At 41.3% G+C, this 27157-nt stretch overlaps 1 protein-coding gene and 1 pseudogene across 1 annotated transcript in view; one reads left to right on the forward strand and one right to left on the reverse strand.

Moving 5' to 3' along the window:
- Positions 1 to 27157, forward strand: part of LOC134297423 (probable serine/threonine-protein kinase DDB_G0267686) — a 335395-nt gene that overhangs the window by 67981 nt on the left and 240257 nt on the right. The window lies entirely within an intron of this gene.
- LOC100559454 (peroxisomal carnitine O-octanoyltransferase-like) lies at positions 13728 to 15122 on the reverse strand (annotated as a pseudogene).

The following is a 27157-nucleotide window of genomic DNA, read 5'->3' on the forward strand; positions in this document are numbered from 1 at the left end:
ATTAAGACTTTTGGGGGTCACATGTAACCCTTGGTCAATTCCTGTACATCTGAAAAAGATGATAAAGAACACCTTGAGAGGAGCATCAACTAGACTATTGAAAATCAAATTCACTGGCCATCGCAGACTGGTCAACTGCTGTTCTTTGGATATACAGTGTTCCCTCGCTACTTCGTGGTTCACTTTTCACTCCCTCGCTCTTTTGCGGGTTTTTAATAAACACTAAAATATTAGTATAAATCATAAAATAATATTATAAATCCCTTATAAATCCCTCTTTTTACATCCTTCCTAAGGAGAAGCCTAAGGAAGGGAAAGAAAAGGAGGTTGAAGCAGCTTTATTTTCGCCTCACAAGGCGGCAGCAGCGGCGGGTGTGTGTATGTGCGTGCTTGAGAGATGAGGAGGGGACAGAGACTCTACTTGCAAACAACACAAATATAGCATCCCTACTTCGTGGATTTTCACTTTTCAGGAGTGGTCCTGGAACGTAATCCCCGTGATAAATGAGGCAACACTGTATCTGGATGTCTCATTATCTCTCACTATTGCCTATGTAGGATGTGTGTTTGTAGATCAAATTAAGGGAAACCTCATGAGTGGCAGGCACAGTTGCCTACCTTCCAGCAAAACACTATCTTCTGCAAACAAATTGTATTTTCTAATTCTATAACTGTTTTATTAGAACATCCATCTATTATAAAACCAAAGCATATTTAGTGCTAGGAAAGAGGATAATTATCCTGAGCAATAACAAAAAGGAAAAAACCTTGCATGCCACAAAGCGATTTGCACTTCGCAGAGACAATGAGATTAATCTTAATGGACTTAAGCATATACCCTTGTTAATAAAGATTGGAACCTTACAACCATTTAACAGGTGCAATCAAATAGTGGGTGGTATACAATTAAGCTTTGTTTTTACAGTGAAATTTAGTTCCGTCTCCTGAATTTCCTTACTGCAGAAAATAAAGACACATGAAAGCAAATATCGCCTAGGAGGCATCTTCAGGAAATAAACAGGAGTCACTTGTTTAGTCAGCATCTACATGTTTAATAAACAATATAAATTAATATGTTGTTACCAAAGTTGCTTTTAGCTTGATTAGTAAAATGCACTTTCTAAAGAGTTTCATTGAACTTTGGAGCAATAAAATATAATAGAATCTGCACTCGGAAGGGTTTCCAGATACTGTATAATTACAAGTCTTGTCATAGCAATTCTTTCGAAAGGCAGAATTCAAAGTATGTCACTTCAGGGTTTCTTTTTTATTTCCTTTTCCCTTTTTTGCTTTCTTTCTTCTTCTCTTTCTATTTTAAAGTGCTGGCATTTGAAACTGTATAATTTCCTTGACTGTTCGTGCAAGGTAGTAGACTTTTAAAGCATATATTGCTGTTTAAAAATGTAGTCCCACACTAATGAGCTGTGAATGGTAGCTGAAAATTATTATTCAGAAGTCATGTCTGTCAGGGAACATTGCTATCTCAATTGAAGGCTTTGCTTTTAGACAGAAAAGGGTCATTCTATATCCTCTTCCCCCAACCTCTGTCTTGGAAGGTAAAAGCATGAAAAGATGCATAGCCTGCTAATGGATCTTATATAGATAATGTTGTTTCTGGGTATTGTGTTGACAAGGCTGTCCTATGAATCAGTGGATGTATGTGTGGAGAAGGGAGCTTGGAGCAACAGTGAGGGACCAAGGATTTCTTATAGTCAAAAGAACGTCTTAGAGCACCTGGCTTACTTCTCTCTCTCTCTCCTTACAACGATAATTAGAAATCATACACATACTGATGAGATGGGGGAAATGCTACTTTACATTCTGCTTACCTTCCCTGCTCAAATCTTTCCACTGGGATTCAGCCTTTCCTATCTCTCCTGAACAATTGATACATGCAAATATTTAAACCACACAAAGCTAGTCTCTCTTAGCTTTAAAACACATCAATTTTTAAGGTAAGAACCAATCTTTATTGAATACTACAAAGTTTAGTAAGATTTTTTTCTTTGTAAATAGAAAACGATGAAAAGAAATGGCTTCTAGTAGTGTTAGCTAGGCTTGAGCAAATTTTTCGTTAGTTCGTTAAATTCATTAAAAATTTGTTTCGTAAGTACTTTTGAATTGACATTTGAACCATCTGTTCACTGCCTTACAAATATTACGAATTTGAATAATAAAAGTACCTTTTTTCGTTTGTTTCTGATGTCTTCGGATGTAGCTGTAGCCCCTCTGAGAGGAGAAGCCATGTTGGCATGCCTCTCAGCCAATCAGAGCGGAAGAGGGAGGGAGGGAGAGGCATGGCCATCGATCTGCTAGCATTTTTAAAATGCCATTGAGACGCCCCCCCTCCCCCCCCCCCCCCCCGCGGGGACCACCGGCTCATTAGAAGCCTTCCGCATTGCTCTCTCTTCCCTTCTCTCTCTCCCCTCCCTGCTTCTCTCTCTCTCTGAGAGGTCGCAGAGAGAGGGGGAAGCAGGGAGGGAGGGAAGAGAAGAGAGAAGCGAAGAGAGAAGAGAAGAAAGAGCCATGCCTTGGAGCCTTCTCGTTTGGTTTTGCTTCTTTAAGGCAGTTGGCTTAAAGGGGAAACCCCAGAGCCTGTGGAGCCAGCCTTCCTAAAGAGCCAGAGGATATCCCTTTAAGAGATATCTCCAGGAGGAGACGCCAAACCCAAAACAGCTCCTGCTCCCAGAAAGGAATCTGGCACCAGCTCACTTGTAACAGATTCAGTGCCATGTAATCATGTGAGTTGTAGTTTTACAAAGTCCCTACCTAGCCTTCCCTGCAGAAGAGAGCCAGTGCCATGCCAAACTACAGCTCCCAGTTTTTTGTCAGATTGTTTTGAATTTCAACTCCCACAATTCCTAACACCAGACATGGGCAAAGTTTGCCCTTGCCTGGTATAGAAGCGTTCTATTCTTCTTCTCCAGACATGCCAACAGTATTAAGTGATAAAATCTTGGGCATTTTTTCCTTTAATGCTAAAAGTTCATAGGTTGTTCAGCAACAGCCTACTGGCTGGGTTGCTATGAGTTTTCCGGGCTCTATGGCCATGTGCCAGAAGCATTCTCTCCTGACGTTTCACCCACATCTGTGGCAGACATACTCAGAGGTTTTGACGTCTGTGCGAAGTTAGGCAAGTGGGGTTTATATATCTGTGGAAGGTCCAGGGTGGGAGAAAGAACTCTTGTCTGTGGGAGGCAAGTGTGAATGTTGCAATTGGTCACCTTGATTAGCATTGAATAGCCTTGCAGCTTCAAAGCCTGGCTGCTTCCTACCTGGGGGAATCCTTTGTTGGGAGGTATTAGCTGGCCCTGATTGTTTCCTGTCTGGAATTCCCATTTTCTGGGTGTTGTTCTTTTACTGTCCTGATTTTAGCTTTTCTGTTGAAATTGTCCATGTGCTTCTTGTGGATTTCAGTGGCTTCTCTGTGTAGTCTGACACGGTGGTTTTTAGAGTGGTCCAGCATTTCTGTGTTCTCAAATACTGGCTGTTAGGAATTGTGGGAGTTGAAGTCCAAAACATCTGGAGGGCCAAGGTTTGCCCATGCCTGATTTAGATCCATCTCAAAAAAGGGTATATTTGCCAAGCCCTTTGAGTACGACCTTGGAAATATCTGGCTAATGGCTATAGTGCAAAATGTTCTCAAGTGTTGGGTTTTGGAAGCTGCACAAGATGGCTTTAAGGCCATTTCTGACCCTCAGACAAAACATATGCAGCCAACTTCAGTAAGCTGGAAATAATGTCTTGATCATGTATCCAGCTCAAAAGCAGATTGTGATGGGAAAGTTCTGGAAAGTGCAGTATAGAGCAGGCATGGGCAAACTTTAGTCCTCCAGATATTTAATAATAATAATAATAATAATAATAATTGTTATTAATCTATTTCTAACCTGCCCTCTCTCCACAAAAGGACTCAGGGCAGCTTCCAAATGCAAAGGCAAATATTCAATGCTTTATACAATAATAAAAACACAACACAATAAAATAGCAAATAAATTATAGCTAAAAATGCATATAAAATTGATTCTATAGGGAGGATAAATGATTGGATTTCAACTCCTACAGCTTAGCTTTCTCTGCCAATAATGGTACCATACCAAACTAAAGCTCCCAAGATTCTGTAGCAGTGAGCCATCTTGGATATTGTAAGGGATTTTTTATTATTATTATTATTATTATTATTATTATTATTATTATTATTATATTGTATGATACAGCAAACAAGATAGTCATGCTGGATTTCATATCACAAAATCACAAGTTGAACACTTCCCAAGTGTGATGTATTTTCGGATGATGCGTGCAGATCCCAGCAGGGTGGCCTTTTGCAGTTGGCAAAAGTGATTTTGTCAACGTCTATTGTTTCCAAATGCTGGCTGAGACCTTTTGGCACGGCACCCAGTGTGCCCATCACCACCGGGACCACCTGCACTGGTTTCTGCCAGAGTCTTTGCTGTTCAGTCTTGAGGTCCTGAGAGCGGCTGAGTTTTTCCTGTTGTTTTTCGTCAATGCGACTGTCACCTGGGATGGCAACATCAATTATCCAAACCTTGTTCTTTTCCACAACTGTGATGTCTGGTGTGTTGTGTTCCAGAACTTTGTCAGTCTGCATTCAGAAGTCCCACAGTATCTTTGCGTGTTCATTTTCCACGACCTTTGCTGGTTTGTGATCCCACCAGTTCTTTGCTGCTGGCAGGTGGTACTTGAGGCATAAGTTCCAAGGTGCCACCTTGACGTGGTGGGGGGGGGGGGCTTAACTGCTCCAATGATGACTGAGGGCTGTCCTGGCGGTAGTGTAACTACCGGCAGGTCCAACCAAGCCAGAGAGGCCTCAGCTGAGGAGCAGAACTAAGAGCACCTAACCCATTAGCATTATGGAGAATCAAACCCAAACGAAGTCTATTCTGGCTCGGTCGTCGCCCAGGATAAAAAGGACCGCGGTGGATGCCGCTGATTCTGGACATCCATCGACAAGTGGGCTACGGAATCATCAAAACCCAAATGAACAGTCACAGAAGCGGCAGAAATATACAATGCCAGAAAACCGCACTATTATTATTATTATTATTATTATTTTGCTCCCAGGAAGGTGCCTTCGCTGTGGCTCCCAACTTATCTACCTTTCCACATATTCTCCACATTGTGTGTATGTGTATGTATATTATATATACATGAGCCCCGGTGGCGAAGTGTGTTAAAGCACTGAGCTGCTGAACTTGCAGACTGAAAGGTCCCAGGTTCAAATCCCGGGAGCAGAGTGAGTGCCCGCTGTTAGCTCCAGCTTCTGCCAACCTAGCAGCTTGAAAACATGCCAATGTGAGTAGATCAATAGGTACCGCTCTGGCGGGAAGGTAATGGCACTCCATGTAGTCATGCCGGCCACATGACCTTGGAGGTGTCTATGGACAACACTGGCTCTTGGGCTTAGAAATGGAGATGAGCACCAACCCCCAGAGTCAGACATGACTGAACTTAACGTCAAGGGATACCTTTACCTTTACCTATACACACACACACACACACACACACACACACACACACACACACACATATGCAGGGACTATATATATATATATATATATATATATATATATATATATATATATAGTATATATCACACACACACATTTGTTAAATTGGTGGACCAAACCATAATATGTTATGTTATACAGTATATATCACACACACACCAATTTAACAAAGTTTCAGCCACAAAAACAAAGTTTCTGAAGTAGAACAATGACTTTCACAGTAAAGACAACCCAATGAAACAGGAAATAAGACTTTCAAACTAGGAACAGATTTCTGCAATTATTAAAAAATGGTTTATTATAAAAGCTATGAAAATTCGCCAAAAATCAGAGGATAAGGAAACGTTCCACATTTTGGTGAGCTATCAGTGTTAAATGTGTTCTACCACTGTACCAAGTTTGAAGAAGATCACTCAAAAAATGAGGGCGGGAGAGTCCTGTAAAATCTCCCCTCGTGCTGTTTTTTTTTGGCCACTGCGCATGCGCGTCCGCCATTAACGAATTACTTTTGAAACTAATGAATTTTCGTTAAATTTCGAAAAATTTTGAGGGCAAAATTCGGAAATGACATCAGAAACGAAACGCTGGCGCCCCCTACTTTTGAAACGAGTTTAGAATCAATTTTTTCATGGATCGCTCAAGCCTATTAGCCACTACTAGATCAATGAAATAAATGCTGATTGTTGAATTTTAACTAGAGTTGCATCAAATATTTTTCAGTCTTAACGTTGCTCCAAGTAACCTTGGTAGCTTTCATGTCAGCAGGTGGTGTATCTGAATTATATAGAGCTGGCCAAGGTACTGAAACCTATTCTCAAAATGCATTTATCACTTTGGATAGCTCCTTTAATGTTCAAGCTCAAGCTAGATGTATAACATGGAAGTCGTGGCCCATTCTAGGTAGAAAAAGAGCCATCTTTTCCAATGCAATCCACTTACATTGGATGACTATTAACTTTTCCTAGTTGTTTCCTCTAATAGTACAGATTCTTAATCTTATCTGGCTGTTGATTATTCCATCCAAGTACAGGGGATCCCAATATTTTCTTAAGTCCAGCACAATTCATCTCAGACAGTAACCCCCATCCCCCGTCACAGAGAATTTGAAAAAAAAAGAAGAGAAGGCTGGCTTAGGAAGGGAAAAGCAAAGAAAATAATTTCCCTCAACCTCTTTGTACAGGGCTATCTATCTATCATCTATATATCCATTATCTAGCTATCAGTCTTTATCCCAACATCCAAGGTAGTTAACACAAATTGTTACAATGACTGGTATACTGTTAGTCAGAACGTCATTAGGACATTGTTACCACCTTGTATTCTCATTTGTGATTGAAGCGCAATTGAAGTGAGACCCACCTTAAAAACCACTCAGCCATCCCAAGCAATAGAGATCTGTTTCTAAGCAGGTCTCTGCAGAATGGCATGACCACCTACCTCCCCCCAAGAAGTGACACTATGATGAAGAGTTGTGGCAATATCCCACAATGGTGTCTGTTGCATGTTATCACCCTGAAGCAACCTGCTCACAGGCAGCAGAAGCCTTCATTGCCCAACATGTCTGAGCAGCTTTTAAAGTTTGGGTTTGAGGTTGGATGGGGAGATGCGCAATAGCCACAACATTGTGGCTACATGTTTGATGCAGGTTCTCAGTCAATCAAATAAACATGTTATTAAAAGTACAAAGAAAGGATAAAATGATAGCACTTTCATGAAAAGACTCCTCTGCCACATAATAAAAAATGTTTATTTGTGGAAGCAGAGAACTGGCTCAGAGGGGACATTTTGAATTGCATTGCATTTTTTAAAGGTTGTGAGACATTTTGAGTCTCATTTAAAAGAGGGAAGTGGAGATGATGATGATGATGATGATGATGATGACATCTTGAAGAAACCATGGGGGGAAATGTAGCCATTGCCCAAGTATATACCACATTCCAAGACCCCTAAGAACATGTCTGTTCTTTAAGCTGGACACTAGAAAATGGTTTATGGCTATGGCTAAGTTGCCTCCTCATTTTGAATATTATTGTGCACTCTCTGCCCTCTTCCTATTTTTTCGCTGAATGTCTGTAGAAATAATGATGTATAGGTTATGTCTTTAATGTTAGTAAGTCAGAATTCTTGAAACATCATCCAAATCATTCATGAGTATTCTATGGTGGATATACACTGTAGAATTAATGCAATTAATGCTGTTTAAATGCTATGGCTCATTGATAAGGAATCACAGGAATTGTAGTTTTACATGACCTTCTTTGCTAAAGAGTAAAGCTGTCTCACAAAACTATAATTCCCCGGATTCCATAGCATCGAGCAAAGGCAGTTAAATGGTGTCAAACTGCATTAATTATACAATGTAGGTGCAACTGTAGTTTTTCAAACTGATATATCTTTCCTAAAAGACCAGACTAAATGGCTGACTAATGAAATTCACTATAGTACATTTTACATTTTTGTTTAGCTTTTGCTTCCTGGTAATAAACATTAGGAAAGTAAAGGGGTTGAGAAGTTGAAGATTTGAGCCAAACTAATTGTAGACCAAATGTGTTCCAAAGAGTTAAACTGTGTATTCTAGATCTCAATTCCAAACACCATCTCTGCCATGAAAGAATAATAGTAAAACCCTTGCACATCTCCTACTTTTTTCTTGTTATAGTTCTGCAGATTATGAATGTGCCCAACTTAAATTCTCACTTTTGTTGTTTGAAGTAATTTCAAAATATATAGGAAATTTTTGTTTAACTATGTTGAGTAGAGATGTTTCTTAGTACTTTCTTGTCTCCATGTTCTTGTGTTTTGGATTTTATATTTGCTTCTCAGGAAGTTATCTGGCTGAACCCCAACCCCCTGCACAAATCCCAGGTCCACTAAACTTGAATGAGCCAAGAGCTTCAGTCTGTGCTTCTTTAGGGACTTTACAAATCCCTGCATTGCATATCAAATTCCATCTTACTTTTTAAAAGGCCAAGAGGTCTTTTGACAAAATCTCTGAATTGTTTCATCTATTTAAGCTATCCTCTTTGAAGCAAACAGTTTTGATGCTCCTAGTGCCAGTATTTATAGTTAGTCCCCATGGACTCCAATTTCTTTGAACTGAGGGATCAATGGTATTACCTGGGTGGTTTATTTAAGGACAATTTGTTTGTTGCTCTGTAACCTCCATTCAGTGACACTCTCATTCTTCACTTCTTTCAGTGTGAATTTATGTTTGCTTTATACCTTCATATTTTACAAACCTTTTCGTTATATACAATTTTGAAGCTATTTCTTTTTAATGAAAATTCCAAGTATCTTTTCAGTGAGATAATTAGAGATGGTTAAAGACATCCCATTCTACTTCTCTACCTAGTTTTTAAAGGGATATTTGATTAATTCATTTGAGAGGCATGTATATCCAATAATAATTGAACTCACACAGCTCACAGTGTCCTATATTTGTGTAGAATTTTGCCATTGATTAAGTTAGGAACCCCTTTGGGTCCCCCTAGGAATGAAAAAAGCAGTATGCAAGTGCAATAAATAAATAACAAGAACTCAGTGAATTCAATTATTATTGGATATAGGTGTATGTGTGTATCACATGGTAATGTGATTTCTCTTATTTTATTTTATTTATATATTGTCTTTCTCTCAGAATGAAACTCAAGCTGTCTTTGAAAATCAACATAGTTAAAAAAATTACCACACAATCTAAAACATCTAGAACATCTGGGGAGTGCACATATTATACATATTCCCGCCCCCACCTCCTGGTGTGTCATTGGTATGCTCCAGGAGACCTCCAAAGAGGCCTAATGGTGACCTGGTAAGTTTTTATTTATTTTTAATGTCTTGGGTGGGAAGGGGATGCTCTCCTTGGTTCTCTGGTTTTTTGGAAGCCTGAAGAACTGAGGTGGGATGTGGGGACAGATCCCTGGGTAGTCCCAGGACTACTCGGGAGGGAATCCTCACAGGGCCTATTTCCCATTAGAACCAGGCCTTTCAGGAAGGCCTGGAGATAATGAGGTATCTAAATAACTTGGAACAAAGCAGAACCTGCTTAGTCTCAAATTATTTCACTTTTACCTGAGGCGTCATGTGGATGCCTCAGGTAAAAATCCGACAGGGCTCGGGATTTGGGCCCTGTCTGGAAGGGCGCTAAAAGAGTTAAACACAACTGAAGGCAGGTCTATCCAGTCAATTTTGAACAGTAAATTTTGAATTTGCATTCTATTGATATCATGTTTTAATTTTTGTAATATGTAATTTGGTATATGTTTTTTGGCTGTGTTGTACCCTGCCTTGAACCATGAAGAGAAGTGGGAAATAATAATAATAATAATAATAATAATAATAATAATAATAATAATAATAATAACAACAACAACAACAACAACCAAAAGCAAAATACATTTTAAAATCACTTAAAACATATCAAAGTTAAAAGATGTATAAAATATATTACCCTGCTATTACAATAAAAGCTTTCATAAATTAAAAGCATTTATTGTATAAGCCAATCTAGCTTTCTGCAGAAAGGTGTTCCAGAGGATGAGAGCAGCCACTAACAAGACTTTCAGCAGCCACATAACAAGGCATGCCTGTTATGATGGGAGTACCAAGAAGAAGCCTCACCCTGTAGATCTCACCTACACCCAGAATGCTATGAACCCAAACAATGATGGGTCTGGACCAAACTTGCCATGCATACCTGATATGCCCAGATTTGAATACTGGTGTGTTTGTAGGGGAATTGCCCTGGACATTTCGGAGTAGTAGGTACTGGGATTTATAATTCACCTACAATGAATGAGCACTTCAAACCCCACTGATGATGGACCAGGACCAAACTTGGCACACAGAGCCCCCATAACCAATACAACATATTGTACAAGTTGGGGGGAAAAGGGAGTTATAGTTCACCTGCATCCAGAAAAACAGTGACCCCCACCAACAATGGACCAGGACCATACTTCGCACAGAGAAGCCTCATGACCAACTGAACATACTGCACGTGTTTGTGGGAAGGGGCCTTGATTTTGGGAGTTGTAGTTCACCTGCATCCAAAGACCACTGAACCCAGCCAATGATGGATCTGGACCAAACTTGGCACACAAACTGAATATTGCCTGCTGTGGATACTGACAGATGTTTCAGGGCAATTGCCCCGGGACTCTGGGAGTTGTAGTCGTTCACCCCCACCAAGAGAGTACTGCAGCCAGCCGATGACCAGCCAACGACATATCTGAACCACACTTGGTACACAGGCCCAAAATGGCCAACTTTTCATACAGGCAGGGTTTGGGGAGGATTGAGCCATGATTCTGGGAATTGTAGTTCACCCACTCCAAACAGAATACATAACATTGAAAGACAAATACAGTAGAGTCTCGCTTATCCAACATTCTGGATTATCCAACGCATTTTTGTAGTCAATGTTTTCAATACATCATGATATTTTGGTGCCAAGTTTGTAAATACAGTAATTCCTACATAGCATTACTGTGTATTGAACTACTTTTCCTGCCAAATTTGTTGTATAACATGATGTTTCAGTAAGGCCTTCGACAAAGTCCCCCACGACCTTCTGGCAAACAAACTAGTAAAATGTGGGCTAGACAAAACTACGGTTAGGTGGATCTGTAATTGGCTAAGCGAGCGAACCCAAAGGGTGCTCACCAATGCGTCGTCTTCATCATGGAAAGAAGTGACAAGTGGAGTGCCGCAGGGCTCCGTCCTGGGCCCGGTTCTGTTCAACATCTTTATTAATGACTTAGAAGAAGGGTTAGAAGGCACGATCATCAAGTTTGCAGATGACACAAAACTGGGAGGGATAGCTAACACTCCAGAAGACAGGAGCAGAATTCAAAACGATCTTGACAGACTAGAGAGATGGGCCAAAACTAACAAAATGAAGTTCAACAGGGACAAATGCAAGATACTTCACTTCGGCAGAAAAAATGGAAATCAAAGATACAGAATGGGGAACGCCTGGCTTGACAGCAGTGTGTGCGAAAAAGACCTTGGAGTCCTCGTGGACAACAAGTTAAACATGAGCCAACAATGTGATGCGGCTGCTAAAAAAGCCAATGGGATTCTGGCCTGCATCAATAGGGGAATAGTGTCTAGATCCAGGGAAGTTATGCTCCCCCTCTATTCTGCCTTGGTCAGACCACACCTGGAATACTGTGTCCAATTTTGGGCACCACAGTTGAAGGGAGATGTTGACAAGCTGGAAAGCGTCCAGAGGAGGGCGACTAAAATGATTAAGGGTCTGGAGAACAAGCCCTATGAGGAGCGGCTTAAAGAGCTGGGCATGTTTAGCCTGCAGAAGAGAAGGCTGAGAGGAGACATGATAGCCATGTACAAATATGTGAAGGGAAGTCATAGGGAAGAGGGAGCAAGCTTGTTTTCTGCTGCCCTGCAGACTAGGACACGGAACAATGGCTTCAAACTACAGGAAAGGAGATTCCACTTGAACATCAGGAAGAACTTCCTCACTGTGAGAGCTATTCGACAGTGGAACTCTCTCCCCGGGGCCGTGGTGGAGGCTCCTTCCTTGGAGGCTTTTAAGCAGAGGCTGGATGGCCATCTGTCGGGGGTGCTTTGAATGCGATTTCCTGCTTCTTAGCAGGGGGTTGGACTAGATGGCCCATGTGGTCTCTTCCAACTCTACTATTCTATGATTCTATGATTCTATGATTCTATGTTTTGGTGCTTAATTTGTAAAAGCATAACCTAATTTGATGTTTAATAGGCTTTTCCTTAATCCCTCCTTATTATCCAACATATTCACTTATCCAACGTTCTGCCGGCCCGTTTATGTTGGATAAGTGAGACTCTACTGTAATACCATTCTCAAATGACCCGGGCATCGCCAGGTCCCCAAGCTAGTAAAGAAAGAAAGAAAGAAAGAAAGAAAGAAAGAAAGAAAGAAAGAAAGAAAGAAAGAAAGAAAGAAAGAAAGAGAGAAAGGTCTTTCAGATAATCTGGACCAGTACATAACGTAATGATCTATATGATGTGTACAAGATCCTGGGAGAGTTGCTCTGGCTCCCAGTTCATTTCCAGCTCTTCCAATATCTTGACTCCATCATATAGACCAGTAGGTTTCAGCCTTTGATCCTTCGAGTGTTTCTTACTTCAGCTTCCAAAATTCTTGATCATTTGCTAAGCTTGCTGAGCTTTTGGGGAATTGAAGTCTAAAACTCCTGGAGTGCCACTGATGTGAACCATTTAGTTATCATTCATATTTAAAGCTTAAGTGAAAAGGTATTTATGGAAGCTTTTGCTTTTCTCATCCTGAGATCAGACCAATATGGTGTTTCTACACACTGCGAGTTTATAATACTGCAATGGAAACACACACCTATTCTATTGCCTGGAGAATTGTCAACTACACTACATGTGTCCCTAGCAGAAAGGAAAGAAACCTTGTACAGTAGAGAACTGCTTATCCAACATAAATGGGTGGGCAGAATGTTGGATAATAAAGATAATAAAATGTTGGATAATAAGGAGGGATTAAGGAAAAGCCTATTAAACATCAAATTATGTTATGATTTTCCAAAATAATTACCAAAACATCATCTTTTAAAACAAATCGACAGAAAAAGCAGTTCAATATATGGTAGCATTATGTAGTAATTACTGTATTTATGAATTTAGCATCAAAACATTGTAATGTATTGAAAACATTGACTACAAAAAACATTGACTAGTAAAAATTGACTACAAATAAAGACAGAATTGCATAAGATGAACTTATAGTAACAACATTGTTGGAAGTTAAATCCATAATAAATTCAGTCCTTGCTGCCTAGAGAAACAGCTGTGGATCTGGGTGGGAGACAGACTAAGTTGGATAATCCAGAATGTTGGATAAGTGAATGTCGGATAAGTTACATGTTTACTCTAATTCTGTAGAAAAAGCCATAACCATGGTATACTATTGGAACAACAGCTCCCCCAACTCTTGTGTAGCCTACCAAGCTAGTGGAAAGAACAAAGTTTTCACCTCCTCCACTTCTACTGAAAGCAGTATTCAGGAAGATTTCAGGCATAGGATGGCTGTGCTCTTTGGAGAGAAACCGAAGGCCTAAGAGGTGACAGCCAAATCCTTTTCCAATTTCATACTCTTTCATCCGTTTATGGTGCTTTGCAAAGGCCTTCAGCATAAGGTGCTTTCGTTGGCCGATATTAAAAGTTGGATCGAGCATGGATTTACATCATTCAACTGCTTCTATGGTGCAGGGCCGCATAGTTTCTATGAGGCCATGGTAATAGGGTCTGGTTGTAGCAGTTTCATAGCAGCAACCTGGGTGTCCATGATGTCAGTAATAAGCCATGAAGAGCAAGCTGAACGAATATATCAGGATAAAGCGTCTGTTTCTTGATCAGAGCTTTGTCAAAGAAAGTAAAAGCATAATTCACCAATTCTACATCAGGTGTCTTCTTTTCATACTGCTCCTTAGCATGAGCAATGTCTTTTAGCACTTTCTGATCCAAACTGAACAAAAGCTCCTCTGGCCAAGGGATATCCCGCACTCTTTCTGATCCCTTCCATTTTCCCTCTAATTCGATGATTTTGGAGTCAATAAAAGAACAGAAGACAACCAAAACCATGGCATCAAAAGGAGAGTGATCACAATTTGAGCCAAATAATCCATTCAAAAACATAATCTTGTTATAGGATTTGTCTCCCGAACTTAATGTTGGATCGCCTGTTGGTGACAACTTGGTGACCTCTGAATAATCTTCAGAAGTGGCTTGGGGACTTGCTTCATCTAAGGAGATCACAAATAAGCTGTTCTGTATTTTTTCCAAATGGAGCAAATTCTTTGTATCTAGGTTGATAAGATATTCACGTGTCTTTGCCCATGGGGTTCTTTACTCAGAGGTTAATGCAGCCAGTCCAGGTCCCTTAGGTTCATTGTGACATATCTCTTGGATGTAGTAAAGCTGCCTACAAATCTCTGGTGGGGTTAATATATGGCCATCATGTACCCCATCAAATGCAAAAATTCGACCTCGGCACAGCACTACCAAATGAGATGGGCATTCACCTTCACTCTCTGTCCTGAAATAATTGGCAATTGAATCTTGCACAGTTCCTGGAATCATGCAAGTGCAAAACAGCATTCGGAACTGATTCATATCCAGAGGCATATTATTTGATTTGTGGACACGCAACTTTTCTGTTCTCAGTAGTTCCCAGAATTTCAAAGAAATCCATATAGTTATGGAGCCTCTTTCTATCTGAGTCCCTTCTTTCATTGGCCAGAAGTGTTCAAGGTAAGGACCTGGGCCTCCAAAATTATAATAGATTTGTGTTGATAAGTGGGCTTCGAGATAGGCTACATTGAGCCACCATTCCTCAAGCCAATTCCACTTCACTTTTGCTCTTTCAAATAATTTTTGATGCAGTTCCTTTCCAATTCCATTTTCAAATCTTTCTACTATGTCCTGAGTTTGCTGAAATTCTTCCTCCTTTAGGAAAGGTCTCACTGAATCGAGGTATTTCTGTAATGATTCATCAAGAGCAGGAACTGGCAATGAAGGAAGAGAACTCTGGTATTGAAATGTGCACTCTTCAGAATGGTCAGCCATAATGGTGATCTCATAGCCCGCCTGGGCCTGGCTTCTTCCTTCCTTCCTTCCTTCCTTCCTTGGGCCTGCAAACTCCAGTCACAATAACCACAATGGCAAGCAAAGATGGGAAAACAAGCAGGGAAGTCGGAGGCTGTTCTTCCTTCTTCTACATGTTTACTGAGGGTCCTTATGATTACTACTCCCTCAGGAATTGATAAGTTTGAAACTACAGTAGAGTCTCACTTATCCAACACTCGCTTATCCAACGTTCTGGATTATCCAACGCATTTTTGTAGTCAGTGTTTTCAATACATCGTGATATTTTGGTGCTAAATTCGTAAATACAGTAATTACTACATAGCATTACTGCGTATTGAACTACTTTTTCTGTCAAATTTGTTGTATAACATGATGTTTTGGTGCTTAATTTGTAAAATCATAACCTAATTTGATGTTTAATAGGCTTTTCTTTAATCTCTCCTTATTATCCAACATATTCGCTTATCCAACGTTCTGACGGCCCGTTTATGTTGGATAAGCGAGACTCTACTGTATGTAAATGAGGAGAAATCATACAAGAATGGCAGTTATTAGGAGGTGGCAGTGGGACTTGAAATATATGAGCTAATTAAATGCTTGAAAATCCTTAGTTGCACAAAGTGCTGTACTAGGTCCTTTCAGAAAGATCTAGGTCTAAATACTTTAAATACCTGGATAGGAAATTATCAACAAATTCTAAATGCTGTAGGATATATTTCAGAGGAAGGTACTGGCAAAACCACCTTTGAGGATTCATTGCCTAAGAAAACCCTGTTAATTTGTGTGGTGCCATAAATTCACAGGCAATTGAAAGGCACACACATCCATCTATGTAGTGCATGCAAAGTTCTGTCCTTGGTCCTGAATAGTCCTAGTGCTCTGCTTTAGTGAGTCCTTTGAGGGGCTAACTTTCACAGAAAAGCTCTATTTCTATGTATTATTTCATTAAATCAGACATATTACTTCAACAAAATGTGACACAATTTTTCCAGAATTGCTATGAATTTAAGGACTTGGCACTCCCTTGGCGTCGCTGCAAAATAGAGTTGTGTGCCTCCATAAGGAGAATACCCTAAAGGAATTTCTCCACTTTGGGAAATTCTGTCATTCAGTGGAACAGCACATGTTTCATATCTGTATTATCTCCCTGAAATATCCTTCCAGGTAGGAAATGACTTATGTATAAATATGTTTTGGAGACAATGTTTTTCATTGCTTCCTTGATTTGTATTGTAATGGATATTATTATTTATTGTATTGCTCTCTGTGTTGTGATGTGTTGTTCTTTTATATGCTGTTTATATTGTATTGTTTTGGGCATGGCCCCATGTAAGCCGCCCCGAGTCCCCGTTGGGGAGATGGTGGCGGGGTATAAATAAAGTATTATTATTATTATTATTATTATTATTATTATTATTATTATTATTATGGCAGTCTATGAAATTAATGTTGAACTGGATGGAATGGTCTGTGTCAAGACAGCTTCCTATGTTTCATATAATTGGGCTAGATTTGTATCTTGGGGAATATTCACAAAACTCCAACTATGCTGTAAAAAAGTATTTTATTCCCTACCATGCAAAGAATGTATATGAGAAGCATGTTACCATAGCAGCACAAACTGCTTTTTGCTGATGCAGCATTCAATAAATGCTATACCATAGAGATGTGCAGTATCTTGCTTTGTATGTGTGTCTATCTGAGGTATGCAGTGAGAAAAATAAAGCAGTTATGGTGATGAAACACACACAGACTTTAGTCTCTTAGGTCTGTATCTTTTGCAATTTTTTAAGTTCGTCAGCATATTTTTACCCAAACATTTTGAATCCATCAACAGAGCATTTTTAAAGCTGAGATGCAGATAAAGATCAAGAATGTCATCATATGTTGATTATTCTGTAGATGTATTCTCGTATCCGATTTGCCATCATACCTGGATCTGTCATGTGAATCCATATTTTAAGACTCCATTCAAAAGCAGAGCATTTTGGACTAATGGGTTATGTCAGAAATTCTGAGTAGATACAGAGGAGCATGTCAATGAATGTAAACACACTTTTAAATCCATAGATTATTCATTTGTCATGTGTGTGCACTAAGCCTCCCAGATCAAAATCCCCATGAAACTTTTAGTGAAAAGTTTGCTGCATTCCATACATTTTTCTAAAGCAGAAGAATTTACTCATCCATTTCCCTCTTCAAACACAAGAAAATCTGTCAAGGCTTCAAGCCTATTGTCAAAACAAGAATCCTCTTATGCAGTTGTGGAATTGGCATCACAATATACTCTGACTGATAGAATAAAGATTAGATGTATTACTTTTAATTACCTTAAATTGTTTTAAATTATTATGACATGTATTATTATGATTAGATATAATTGGCTTATGGTGCAGAGTCCAATACTGGTGCATGTTTCAAAAAGGAGTGAGCTCAGCACATGAAATCAACAGAAATAATAAAATAATATTAGACAGGAATTGCCTAGCTTATGTTGCCACATAGCTTTCTCCATATAGTGGATGGAAATCCTATTGTGAGATCTTACTCTTCTTATTGTGCTTCCCATTCAAAATTTAAATTAAATTATATCTACACTTTGATAATTTTACACATTTTAGCGAATCACAAAGAAGAATTCCATAACATAAAATAATTGAAATTATATTATTCATTTTATATTTTATATAGACTTAATTAAATCATATTTCTATTTTAGTTACAAAGATTCAAGTCTTAAAAGCCGTGAAAATGACTCTTAATTGGTAATTGGTAATTTAGGGGTTACCAATATCACTAATAGATAGGGTTCACCTTGTACGCAGAACACATCATGCAATGTGCGGGACTTGACGAATCCAAGGCTGGAGTTAAAATCGCTGGAAGAAACATTAACCACCTTAGATATGCAGATGATACCACTCTGATGGCTGAAAGTGAGGAGGAGCTGAGCAGCCTTATCACCAATTTGAAAGAAGAAAGTGCAAAAGCTGGGTTGCAGTTAAACATCAAGAAAACCAAGATCATGGCAACCAGATAGATTGATAACTGGCAAATAGTGTGGGCTGGTCCATGAGATCACAAAGAGTCAGAAGCAACTGAACGAATAAAGAAGAAGAAGACCACTAAAAGAATACCACAACACCCATTGAAAACATTTGAAAACTGTGTCAAGCCAGGCTCCATTGAAAAACTTTGTTGGACGCCCAAGAGTGCAAGTCCAGTTAGTCTTTCTTGTCCCATTGTGCTTCTTTTGTATGTTTTCAAACATTTCGGAGTTGAAAACAACCTTTCATTTGTAGCTGTTGACACTGGCAATGTTGCAGAAATCTGAAGAAATTTCTTTAAATTCAGAAAAAAAACCCTGTCTATTACAGACAAGATATGCTTCCAGTGCATTTTATGATTTTTCCGCAGGTGCAATCTTTTTCCATTTTCTACATCATAGGTCAAATTCTTCCATCAGTGTGTCAGCATCTTTAAGGCATTCATTGTAAAGTTCTGTGCACTTGTTCAAGTTGGATTTTAAATGGTCACAATTAATAGGGAGGGACATTTGTAGTTACTGAACTACTTCCCTGTGCCTTGTAAACCTTTCTTGAAGCTGACTGCAGAAAAAGTCCAGAAATGGAATGTGCACATTTAGCCTATAATATTCAATTGGTGAAGTTGTCTGGATGTTTTTTTTTACAAGTCTGCCTGTAAGGGGTGATTTGGGCGTCCCCCAGACATTTATACATTACCCGAGTTCGCCAAGCCGCTATGAGACCATTCAAGAGCCCAAAATAGTTGAGGACAAAACACCTTTATTAGGTAGCTACCGACAGACAGGGCAACACGGGCTGTTGCTGATCCAAACTGTCTGTCCAGAGCTAATCAGCCCCGGACAATATATACCCTACTTGTTTACTACATTTCTAGTTCCCCTTTCTGGACTAGATTTACTGGAAATCCCCCAGTTCAGTTTGTGGTTAGCTAGAACATCCTGCCTTGTCAACAACTCCAGGATGTGCTAACCACAAGCTTTATCGAAACTGATTCTTGCTAAACTTAGAACACACGCTGCAAAACAGCAAGTTGCAAACTTTTATCTTTAATTTAAAGGGGAGACTGATCCTCTAAGTTCAAAGCAGACAGGCAATTCTAAAATGGAGCATTTCTAAAATGGAGTCACTCTGGCTCAGTGACCCCTTCATTCCCCCGTTTTTTCATGTAACCAAGAAAGACAATTTCTTGGTTGCACAGGTGTCCAATTACAGTGGGGTATTCCAAGGTATTCAGCTGTATGTAACATGTTGAACTTTTCTGTGCTGAGTGAAAGTAGCAGAGATCAGTTTCGCCATCATGTTTCTCAAGCACGACATAATACATGGCAAAAGAAACAGAGCAAGAATCATGATTTGTAACATGGCAAATAATATTTTGATGAGGTCTCTCAGCCACCCAATCCACAAGGTAATCAGCGAACCTGTTCTAAATCCTTCTCCCTCAGTTAGATATCAGGATCATAGCCACGTTTTTCATCATAAGCTCTTTTAGGCCTGTTTCACCGGTCTGTTGCCCAATGCCTGCAGGAGCTGCTCTCACAGGTGTATTTCACTATTAGTGGGGGCTAGGGTACCAATGGTGCAAGTACCAACCCACAGCGGAGGCAAAACTTTACCTCTCCACTTCCCACATATCCAGAAATACCCCGGAGGCAATCCTCCCATGGCATGGTTATCAAGCAAAATACCGGGCCTTGGCCTACCAGGAATTTGATATTCCATTGGGAAGCTTCCTTGTGTCCGGACCAGATCTTGTCGTTGGTGGAGGCTTGCCTCCCGCCGCAGGTGGCTGAGTTGCTGCACGAGGCAGCTCCGACCCGGGCTTAACCACATACATCTTAGGGGGCGTATTTGCTTTCCCATTACGTGCCGGACGAGAGGGTGGTTTCTTGTCATCACCCTCTGGCGAGGAAGCTTGCCTTCTCAGTCTTTGTGGTTGTGGCTGTTCAACTCTATGGTGTATGTTGTCATAATATACACAGAGGGAGAGATTACAATGAGGATAATCTCCTACTTCTATGAGGGTGGCTTGGGGAGAGTTCTTATGATCAATTCCTGAGATCCCATCTTTGGATCTTGCCAAACAAGCTGATGCAGTTGGTGCAGAATCATCATGGGCCAACATAAATTGAGCCGAATCAGTCAACCCCTCTTGGTCAGCATATGTCCAAGGGGTGAACAATTTCCATCCAGATACATCCAGCAGTGGCCCTGCTTTCATGACCCAACCCTCATATTGAGAGTGAGGGCTATGGGCACAAATCCAGCAGTCTTTAACCTCTGCTTCTTTACTATATCTTTAATTAGTTGTTGGAACGTGTTTCTGTCCCAACCCATATGTGCCCGCACCAACGGCATCATGATCAATATTAAAAAGCATAATTGTGTCCTCATTTTCACACTTGTGTTTGTCCTCAATATTACAGCACAGAGCACAAAAACAGAATACAATACAACCCACGAATCCCCACACCCAAAACCCAGTGTCCATTCAGTCTTTTGGGACACTCTCGGAAGTGTACCCTCCTTCCTTCTTCAAGGCGGTTCTAGGTAACCTGACCTCTGGGGCTAGCTCTAGGTAGCTTCGGGCCCCTCCTCTTCAGGGCAGCTCTTGGTAGCTTGACCCTTAGGGTGTGTGAATTTGAGTGGATTGTCCTTATGCAGGTTTACCTTCCAGATGTCAGGGTCTTTGGTGGTGTAGTCCTTTTTGGTGCAAGTGTAATGTACCCCCGGCTTCACATCTCTTAACTTCACAGTAGTAAGAGCTATTTGGACCACCTCCAGTGGTCGAACACCTCCAGTGGTTCCTTCCACCTTGGTCGAGGGGATCATACTTCCAATCTTTCAAGCAAACCTAGTCTCCTGGTGAGAAAAACATGTAGCGCAGTAACAGGGAAAGGGATAACGCAGCATTTCAGTATGTTTATACAGTTTGTTTAACACCATATTCAGAATTTGGACCTCTTTTATCAATTCCTGTTTTCCCAATTCATGTATGTCTCATTGCAGAGGTCTAATTCTCAGAGGGGGTCTTCCATACAACAATTCATAAGGTTGGCAAAAACCTGGTACTTTCATACATGTTGGTTAACAACCTGTCCAAAGATTGGACTTTTTTTTTTCCAGAGCCCTGTTCATTCTTTTACCCGAAGATTAGGGTCAATTACAATGCAATTTCCAAGCGGTGCCTCCCACCTGGGCTAGGCACCCAAGGACCTGGTGAACAAAGGCCGCGGGCCTCTGCCACCTGGTGACCAAATGACTGAGCCATTGTCACCCCAATGTGTAGAGCATCCCGTGCCCAGGGATTGCATCCCTTGACAAGGCACGCCTGACCTCTATAACTCTTTCAGCGGTGGTTGGAATCCACCCTGAATACTCCAGACCCTTGGCATCTTCGGCGAAATCAACTACTAAGGACTCAAAAGATTTAAAGGGTGTTGTTTACAAATTTCACATCCTGGGGCAGCAGCTCCGGCCAAGGCCTGCAAGCCATCCACCCAGAGCTGCCCCTCCAAGAGTGAAGCTATTCCAATTGCACCTAAATGGGTTTATCTACGAATTTCTTTAATAATTTCCATCCCAAAGCTTTTGGGACATAAATTTTCTCATTGGGTAAGATAAAAACCTTACCCTTCCATTTTTCCCCTTCTGCTAGGGCCCACTCCTTCTCTTGTGCGGAGTAAGTCATGGACTCTACTACGGGCGTAACATCCAATTGTAAAATTGCTTCTTCTGATGTGCTTTCATCTGCCGCTTTCCTAGCTTGTTGGTCTGCCAGGCGATTCCCGTGTTACCTGATCCTCACCATACTGATGTCCTTTGCAATGCATGACTGCTATCTCTTTTTGGCTCCCATACTGCATTTAAAAGTTGCAAAATTTCTGTTGCATTTTTGATCTGCTGTCCTGCAGAGGTCAGCAGTCCCCTTTCCTTATAAATGGCACCGTGGGCATGCAAAGTGGTGAAGGCATATTTTGAGTCAGTATAAATGTTGACTCTTTTTCCTTTAGTCAATTGGGGGGGCTCTTATCAGAGCAATCTACTCGGCCCGCTGTGCGGAAGTCCCCGGAGGCAACCCCTTTGCCTCTAGGGTCTCCCCATTGCTATTCACCACTGCATACCCCGCTCTCCTTTCGGAACCAATCACACGACTTGACCCATCTGTGAAAAGCACCCATTCCGGAGTTTGTAGTGGCAGATCTTTGAGATCTGGCCTACTTGAATACACTTCATCCATCACTTCTAAACAATCATGCTGCATCAATTCTCCTTCTTCCACTGGCATCAAGGTAGCTGGGTTCAAAGTGGCACACACTGACAATTTAACCTGTGGATTGTCTACCAACATGCTCTCATACTTAAGCATTCGGCTATTGGTGAGCCAATGGTGTCCCCTTTGTTCCATTAAAGTCACTACCGCATGGGGACATTTTAAAATCACAGGCTGCCCTAACCGGGCGGAAACACCATACTTCTTCCACAAGAACCGCAGCAGCCGCTACAGCTCTCAAGCATGAAGGCCATCCACAGGCCACATTGTCTAATTGCTTAAACAAATAAGCCACCGGCTGAGTCAACACTCCTACAGCCACTCCTTTGCGTTCTCCTACATACATACATACATACATACATACAATGCTGGGGCAAACATCAAAGCTTTCTTCAATTGCTCAAACGCATCTTGCTGTTCAGTTCCCCACGCCAAGGGGTCTCCTGACTTCCCTTTGGTAGCCTCGTGGAGGGGTTTGGCATATAGTCCGAAGTTCGGAATCCATATACGACAAAACCCTGCCTCTCCCAGGAATTCTCTAACCTGTTTCCTAGTCCGGGGGTAGGGATGGAGCAAATGGCTTCTTTGCATTCCACCTCTAACCTCCGGAGACCTTTTTTTTTTTTTCAAACGAAATCCCATGCACTTACACTGGCTGAGCCTTTTTCCCAAAACCTTGTAACCTTTATCACAAAACAAAGCTATAACAAAGCCTTAGTTCCTCTCAAACATTCTTCTCTACTATCTGTTCAAAGAACACGCAACAAACAAAGCATCTTAGGTTATAATGACACAAAACCACACTGGTCCCACAAAACTCACAAAACACACCTTGAGTCTGGATAGGGGAGGTCTTGCCTTCCCCTTTTCCTTTCCATTAGGATGCCAATTTCCATTTGGGAACCACCTGTAACTATAACTCTATTCCTTCCAGTCATCTCATTGTTTTCTGCCATACACTAACATTCTTCCACCCATTCTGGATCCTTTCGCACAACCTCACACAGATACACAAACTCTTAAACTCTTAAAGTGTAAACAGGATCAAGTGAACCTTCGGAAAGTCACTGGGGAGTGAAGGGGAATGAGGGCCACTCTATCTCACGCGACACACGCAACTTGCATGCCTTTATTCCTTTCTATTATCCGCCTGCAAAGCTTCCAATAAGCTATAGTGTCATGCACTTTATGTTCTTCTCATACACACACAAATAACAGCCATATACATTTTCATACAATCATGCATTTTCACTCTTGTAGGACACAATGCCTCAGCTCCCATTTCTGTTCATTTTATATAGATATTCCTGGAAACTCAAATTCATCATCTTCTCTCAGAAAAACCAGCCCATGCTTCATCCAATGCAGGATCAACCAATCCAATTGCAACCGGACCCCTACTGGGCTGGTTAACAGCTCCACGGTTCTGTCTCCTTCCTTTCCAACTTCCACTTCCATTTTGCACTTTCCTATTCTGTCCTCCTCCAAGATCCACCTTACAATCCGCCGCCCAGTGCCTTTGCTTGTGGCACCGTGCGCATTTATTCTTTCCAAGCTCATGCCCTAACACAGCGGCTATAACCTTGGCCCTACAAGACACCGCTGCCTCTTCCCGTTTGGCTTGCACGGCCTCCCGGGACAAATAAACCTGATTTGCTATTTCCATTATCCTCTCCAAAGTCAAATGAGTCAATCTAGCATCCTTTTGTAACCTTCTCCGTATATCCGGCCAACATTGGCTGGCAAAAACACTCTTCAGCACTATCCTTCCTTCAGCTCGATCACTAGGATCATCCATATCATAAGGAGAAAACTCCTCAAATGCTTCCCTGAGCCTTTCTAGAAATGCTACTGGACTTTCATTCTGCTCCTGCTCCATCTGGTAGATCTTTTTCAAGTTTGGAACTCTTGGAGTCCCTTTTTCCAGGGCACAAACATTCAGGTTCTGATACAGCCTCAATGAGTTTCTACCATTTGCTGTACTCAGATCCCCTTGAGGGTCTACTCTCACTGGGAACACTTTCTCTTGGTATACATCCACAACATCCAAACTTCCAAACAGTGCACTGAGCACAAACACAAACCAAATACAGCATCCAAACCACCAAACACAAATCCAAACCAAACACAGCATCCAAACCTCCAAACAAGGCACCATTCCTGCCTCGGCTGTGTACTCCTTCAATTGCTCAAAGTTATTCAACATACATCGGAGGGGGGTCATTGGCCCTCCTGTCCCTTTCGATTCTTTCCCACCCATTGGGGTACGCGGATTTGACCCTGGCCCGCACAGCCGGAAGATCAACGGTCTTCCTCCGCTTTCCCACTGGACGTGAAAGATTATTTTCCTAGTGGAGTATGTCCCCAGACCGTGGTCGGACCATCCTTGCACGTCTTGCTACTAGGGCCTGCCTCCGGACCTGGTCGGATTCCCCTTGCAGGTCTTTCCCAGAGCTCTCTTCCCTTTGGGGTTCTCTTGGTTCCCAAGGGATTCCTACGGGACCCAGAACTGCTTCTACAATTTAAAACTCTCCCTCCCCGCAATGCTAAACAACAAGCGGTTTTTAAGAGGTATACTTGCCTAATTTTCGTTCCGTCCCGCGGCGGCCGGCCGACTTTCCCAGCGGTGGTTGTCTCACAACTTCTGTTTTGGAGGAGAGCACGCCTTTCCTTCGCTCGGGTGCCGCGAAGGGAACCACCGGTCTTTACCTCTATTGAGAGGCCGTGCGCACGTCTCGGCGCGGACCGTACGCAGCACCCCGGAAGGGGGAAACGGACACGCCTTGCTCCCAAGAGCAGCTCCGAGTGGGCTACAACGGAACCTTGGCAACTAAAAAACACTACAAAGCCCAAAATTTCATCACTACAAAGCCCATAATTTCATCCCGGACGAGCCCCCAGAAATGTAAGGGGTGATTTGGGCGTCCCCCAGACATTTATACATTACCCGAGTTCGCCAAGCCGCTATGAGACCATTCAAGAGCCCAAAATAGTTGAGGACAAAACACCTTTATTAGGTAGCTACCGACAGACAGGGCAACACGGGCTGTTGCTGATCCAAACTGTCTGTCCAGAGCTAATCAGCCCCGGACAATATATACCCTACTTGTTTACTACATTTCTAGTTCCCCTTTCTGGACTAGATTTACTGGAAATCCCCCAGTTCAGTTTGTGGTTAGCTAGAACATCCTGCCTTGTCAACAACTCCAGGATGTGCTAACCACAAGCTTTATCGAAACTGATTCTTGCTAAACTTAGAACACACGCTGCAAAACAGCAAGTTGCAAACTTTTATCTTTAATTTAAAGGGGAGACTGATCCTCTAAGTTCAAAGCAGACAGGCAATTCTAAAATGGAGCATTTCTAAAATGGAGTCACTCTGGCTCAGTGACCCCTTCATGCCTTGAACAGAAGCCTAACTTCTCCACCCATAGACTCCACCACTGGTCTTGCTGTGTCAAAGATCTCCTGAAATTCTTTCACAGATTCAGTGCATATCTCCCTGGTTTTTTTTTTTAAGACTATCAACATATTGCAGACTACTGAAAATATCCATGTCTACTCTTTGTTTTTTGCTAAGCTGAAGGGAAGATGACAGAAGTTTTCTTAGAATATGTATAGTTACTACAAATTCAGCATTCAGAACAGCTAAAAGAAGGTATCCACTAGCTTGGGAAGAAGTCTCAGTATAGGAAACTCTGTTTTAGTTCTTCAAGTGTTCTCACCACCACACTGTACAGTTCAACAAAATGTAAAACTGCATCATGTCACTCAACCCAGCAGGTTTCACAAAGTGGCAACAGGCAGTTTACTCTTGACTTTGCCTGTCAATTATAGGTGGGCTGACTTGATTGCTATCACTATATTGGCTATTGCGGCTATTGCAGGATATATTGGTGGAAAGGTAGGTAATGACAGTGTGAATAAATTGTCAAAATTTGATTGAGATAGAGCTTGCAGTTCTGGAGGGACTTTTAATTTTTGCTTCTCATGGACTTAGCATGGGGATTTTGTTAACTATTTAAAATTCACGAGTAAACCAGTTTGGTTTTTTTTTTAAAAAAAATGAAAATAATTATGGAGGGTTTAACCTCTAACCCCCCCCCCCCCCACACACACACACCCTTGGCTACAGGCCTGGAAGCCAATGGAGTGACATTAGGATAGGTGTAATGTGCTCTCTCCTAGATGTTCCTGTAACCAATCTGGTGGCCATATTTTGAATCAGCTGGAGTTTCTGAACTTGGTACAAAGGTAGCCCAATGTAAAGTGCATTGCAGAAGTCCAACCTTGAGTTTACCAGTGTGTGCACTACCCTCTTCAGGTCCTCCAAATCTAGGAAGGGGCACAGCATTCCTGACTGTTGCATTTACGTGGGTTGTCATTTGGAAAGGCATATCCAGGAGCACTCCCAAGCTGTGAACACAGTCTTTCAGGGGGAGTGTAACTCCATCCAGAACTGGTAGGACCCTTGATAGAGAGCATCTCTGTTTTGTCTTGATTCAGTTTCAATTTATCTTTCCTCATCAAATCCATTACCTCCTCTAGGCATTTCGTCAAAAGAGACATGTTATCCTTAACTGAAGCTGTTTTTTTAATAATAATAATAATAAACTTTATTTATACCCCGCCACCATCTCCCCAATGGGGACTCGGGGCAGCTTACATAGGGCCATGCCCAGAACAATACAATT

The sequence above is a fragment of the Anolis carolinensis genome, chromosome 3 (assembly GCF_035594765.1).
Source record: "Anolis carolinensis isolate JA03-04 chromosome 3, rAnoCar3.1.pri, whole genome shotgun sequence".
Lineage (NCBI taxonomy): Eukaryota > Metazoa > Chordata > Lepidosauria > Squamata > Dactyloidae > Anolis > Anolis carolinensis.